This window comes from Procambarus clarkii, unplaced genomic scaffold (genome assembly GCF_040958095.1).
Source record: "Procambarus clarkii isolate CNS0578487 unplaced genomic scaffold, FALCON_Pclarkii_2.0 HiC_scaffold_98, whole genome shotgun sequence".
NCBI classification, from domain to species: domain Eukaryota; kingdom Metazoa; phylum Arthropoda; class Malacostraca; order Decapoda; family Cambaridae; genus Procambarus; species Procambarus clarkii.
Window position 1 is genome coordinate 2,510,502 of NW_027189131.1, and position 5,279 is coordinate 2,515,780.

The following is a 5,279-nucleotide window of genomic DNA, read 5'->3' on the forward strand; positions in this document are numbered from 1 at the left end:
ATGAAATTAACGTCTAAATGACCCCTCACTTGCTCTAATGCTCTTGGGAGGTGGTGATGTTTGATGTATTTAAATACTCCGAAATTACCTTCTCTTTTAAGGGTCTGAGCTGGTGGTGGAGCGGGTTAAGGCGTACCTGTTATGCCAGTTGCTGGAAGGCTTCTGTGCTGGCTAGGGTTCGAGTCTCCTGGTGGGAAAGTGTTCTAAAGTTGTATACTTAACTCTCGTGTTTAGGAGAGTTGTGCCTTAAGCATAGACACTGTGTCTTCCCATATTAACAGGGACTTGATGAAATTAACGTCTAAATGACCCCTCACTTGCTCTTGGGAGGTGGTGATCTTTGGTGTATTTAAATTCTCCGAAATTACCATCTCTTTTAAGGGTCTGAGCTGGTGGTGGAGCGGGTTAAGGCGTACCTGTTATGCCAGTTGCTGGAAGGCTTCTGTGCTGGCTAGGGTTCGAGTCTCCTGGTGGGAAAGTGTTCTAAAGTTGTATACTTAACTCTCGTGTTTAGGAGAGTTGTGCCTTAAGCATAGACACTGTGTCTTCCCATATTAACATGGACTTGATGAAATTAACATCTAAATGACCCCTCACTTGCTCTAGTGCTCTTGGGAGGTGGTGATCTTTGGTGTATTTAAATACTCCGAAATTATCATCTCTTTTAAGGGTCTGAGCTGGTGGTGGAGCGGGTTAAGGCGTACTTGTTATGCCAGTTGCTGGAAGGCTTCTGTGCTGGCTAGGGTTCGAGTCTCCTGGTGGGAAAGTGTTCTAAAGTTGTATACTTAACTCTCGTGTTTAGGACAGTTGTGCCTTAAGCATAGACACTGTGTCTTCCCATATTAACAGGGACTTGATGAAATTAACGTCTAAATGACCCCTCACTTGCTCTTGGGAGGTGGTGATCTTTAGTGTATTTAAATACTTCGAAATTACCATCTCTTTTAAGGGTCTGAGCTGGTGGTGGAGCGGGTTAAGGCGTACCTGTTATGCCAGTTGTTGGAAGGCTTCTGTGCTGGCTAGGGTTCGAGTCTGCTGGTGGGAAAGTGTTCTAAAGTTGTATACTTAACTCTCGTGTTTAGGAGAGTTGTGCCTTAAGCATAGACACTGTGTCTTCCCATATTAACAGGGACTTGATGAAATTAACGTCTAAATGACCCCTCACTTGCTCTAGTGCTCTTGGGAGGTGGTGATCTTTGGTGTATTTAAATACTCCGAAATTACCATCTCTTTTAAGGGTCTGAGCTGGTGGTGGAGCGGGTTAAGGCGTACCTGTTATGCCAGTTGCTGGAAGGCTTCTGTGCTGGCTAGGGTTCGAGTCTCCTGGTGGGAAAGTGTTCTAAAGTTGTATACTTAACTCTCGTGTTTAGGAGAGTTGTGCCTTAAGCATAGACACTGTGTCTTCCCATATTAACAGGGACTTGATGAAATTAACGTCTAAATGACCCCTCATTTGCTCTAGTGCTCTTGGGAGGTGGTGATCTTTGGTGTATTTAAATACTCCGAAATTACCATCTCTTTTAAGGGTCTGAGCTGGTGGTGGAGCGGGTTAAGGCGTACCTGTTATGCCAGTTGCTGGAAGGCTTCTGTGCTGGCTAGGGTTCGAGTCTCCTGGTGGGAAAGTGTTCTAAAGTTGTATACTTAACTCTCGTGTTTAGAAGAGTTGTGCCTTAAGCATAGACACTGTGTCTTCCCCTATTAAGAGGGACTTGATGAAATTAACGTCTAAATGACCCCTCACTTGCTCTAGTGCTCTTGGGAGGTGGTGATGTTTGATGTATTTAAATACTCCGAAATTACCTTCTCTTTTAAGGGTCTGAGCTGGTGGTGGAGCGGGTTAAGGCGTACCTGTTATGCCAGTTGCTGGAAGGCTTCTGTGCTGGCTAGGGTTCGAGTCTCCTGGTGGGAAAGTGTTCTAAAGTTGTATACTTAACTCTCGTGTTTAGGAGAGTTGTGCCTTAAGCATAGACACTGTGTCTTCCCATATTAACAGGGACTTGATGAAATTAACGTCTAAATGACCCCTCACTTGCTCTAGTGCTCTTGGGAGGTGGTGATCTTTGATGTATTTAAATACTCCGAAATTACCTTCTCTTTTAAGGGTCTGAGCTGGTGGTGGAGCGGGTTAAGGCGTACCTGTTATTCCAGTTGCTGGAAGGCTTCTGTGCTGGCTAGGGTTCGAGTCTCCTGGTGGGAAAGTGTTCTAAAGTTGTATACTTAACTCTCGTGTTTAGGAGAGTTGTGCCTTAAGCATAGACACTGTGTCTTCCCATATTAACAGGGACTTGATGAAATTAACGTCTAAATGACCCCTCACTTGCTCTAGTGCTCTTCGGAGGTGGTGATCTTTGGTGTATTTAAATACTCCGAAATTACCATCTCTTTTAAGGGTCTGAGTTGGTGGTGGAGCGGGTTAAGGCGTACCTGTTATGCCAGTTGCTGGAAGGCTTCTGTGCTGGCTAGGGTTCGAGTCTCCTGGTGGGAAAGTGTTCTAAAGTTGTATACTTAACTCTCGTGTTTAGGAGAGTTGTGCCTTAAGCATAGACACTGTGTCTTCCCATATTAACAGGGACTAGATGAAATTAACGTCTAAATGACCCCTCACTTGCTCTAGTGCTCTTGCGAGGTGGTGATCTTTGGTGTATTTAAATACTCCGAAATTACCATCTCTTTTAAGGGTCTGAGCTGGTGGTGGAGCGGGTTAAGGCGTACCTGTTATGCCAGTTGCTGGAAGGCTTCTGTGCTGGCTAGGGTTCGAGCCTCCTGGTGGGAAAGTGTTCTAAAGTTGTATACTTAACTCTCGTGTTTAGGAGAGTTGTGCCTTAAGCATAGACACTGTGTCTTCCCATATTAACAGGGACTTGATGAAATTAACGTCTAAATGACCCCTCACTTGCTCTAGTGCTCTTCGGAGGTGGTGATCTTTGGTGTATTTAAATACTCCGAAATTACCATCTCTTTTAAGGGTCTGAGCTGGTGGTGGAGCGGGTTAAGGCGTACCTGTTATGCCAGTTGCTGGAAGGCTTCTGTGCTGGCTAGGGTTCGAGTCTCCTGGTGGGAAAGTGTTCTAAAGTTGTATACTTAACTCTCGTGTTTAGGAGAGTTGTGCCTTAAGCATAGACACTGTGTCTTCCCATATTAACAGGGACTTGATGAAATTAACGTCTAAATGACCCCTCACTTGCTCTAGTGCTCTTCGGAGGTGGTGATCTTTGGTGTATTTAAATACTCCGAAATTACCATCTCTTTTAAGGGTCTGAGCTGGTGGTGGAGCGGGTTAAGGCGTACCTGTTATGCCAGTTGCTGGAAGGCTTCTGTGCTGGCTAGGGTTCGAGTCTCCTGGTGGGAAAGTGTTCTAAAGTTGTATACTTAACTCTCGTGTTTAGGAGAGTTGTGCCTTAAGCATAGACACTGTGTCTTCCCATATTAACAGGGACTAGATGAAATTAACGTCTAAATGACCCCTCACTTGCTCTAGTGCTCTTGCGAGGTGGTGATCTTTGGTGTATTTAAATACTCCGAAATTACCATCTCTTTTAAGGGTCTGAGCTGGTGGTGGAGCGGGTTAAGGCGTACCGGTTATGCCAGTTGCTGGAAGGCTTCTGTGCTGGCTAGGGTTCGAGTCTCCTGGTGGGAAAGTGTTCTAAAGTTGTATACTTAACTCTCGTGTTTAGGAGAGTTGTGCCTTAAGCATAGACACTGTGTCTTCCCATATTAACAGGGACTTGATGAAATTAACGTCTTAATGACCCCTCACTTGCTCTAGTGCTCTTGGGAGGTGGTGATCTTTGGTGTATTTAAATATTCCGAAATTACCATCTCTTTTAAGGGTCTGAGCTGGTGGTGGAGCGGGTTAAGGCGTACCTGTTATGCCAGTTGCTGGAAGGCTTCTGTGCTGGCTAGGGTTCGAGTCTCCTGGTGGGAAAGTGTTCTAAAGTTGTATACTTAACTCTCGTGTTTAGGAGAGTTGTGCCTTAAGCATAGACACTGTGTCTTCCCATATTAACAGGGACTTGATGAAATTAACGTCTAAATGACCCCTCACTTGCTCTAGTGCTCTTGGGAGGTGGTGATCTTTCGTTTATTTAAATACTCCGAAATTACCATCTCTTTTAAGGGTCTGAGCTGGTGGTGGAGCGGGTTAAGGCGTACCTGTTATGCCAGTTGCTGGAAGGCTTCTGTGCTGGCTAGGGTTCGAGTCTCCTGGTGGGAAAGTGTTCTAAAGTTGTATACTTAACTCTCGTGTTTAGAAGAGTTGTGCCTTAAGCATAGACACTGTGTCTTCCCATATTAAGAGGGACTTGATGAAATTAACGTCTAAATTACCCCTCACTTGCTCTTGGGAGGTGGTGATCTTTGGTGTATTTAAATACTCCGAAATTACCATCTCTTTTAAGGGTCTGAGCTGGTGGTGGAGCGGGTTAAGGCGTACCTGTTATGCCAGTTGCTGGAAGGCTTCTGTGCTGGCTAGGGTTCGAGTCTCCTGGTGGGAAAGTGTTCTAAAGTTGTATACTTAACTCTCGTGTTTAGGAGAGTTGTGCCTTAAGCATAGACACTGTGTCTTCCCATATTAACAGGGACTTGATGAAATTAACGTCTAAATGACCCCTCACTTGCTCTAGTGCTCTTGGGAGGTGGTGATCTTTGATGTATTTAAATTCTCCGAAATTACCATCTCTTTTAAGGGTCTGAGCTGGTGGTGGAGCGGGTTAAGGCGTACCTGTTATGCCAGTTGCTGGAAGGCTTCTGTGCTGGCTAGGGTTCGAGTCTCCTGGTGGGAAAGTGTTCTAAAGTTGTATACTTAACTCTCGTTTTTAGGAGAGTTGTGCCTTAAGCATAGACACTGTGTCTTCCCATATTAACAGGGACTTGATGAAATTAACGTCTAAATGACCCCTCACTTGCTCTAGTGCTCTTCGGAGGTGGTGATCTTTGGTGTATTTAAATACTCCGAAATTACCATCTCTTTTAAGGGTCTGAGCTGGTGGTGGAGCGGGTTAAGGCGTACCTGTTATGCCAGTTGCTGGAAGGCTTCTGTGCTGGCTAGGGTTCGAGTCTCCTGGTGGGAAAGTGTTCTAAAGTTGTATACTTAACTCTCGTGTTTAGGAGAGTTGTGCCTTAAGCATAGACACTGTGTCTTCCCATATTAACAGGGACTAGATGAAATTAACGTCTAAATGACCCCTCACTTGCTCTAGTGCTCTTGCGAGGTGGTGATCTTTGGTGTATTTAAATACTCCGAAATTACCATCTCTTTTAAGGGTCTGAGCTGGTGGTGG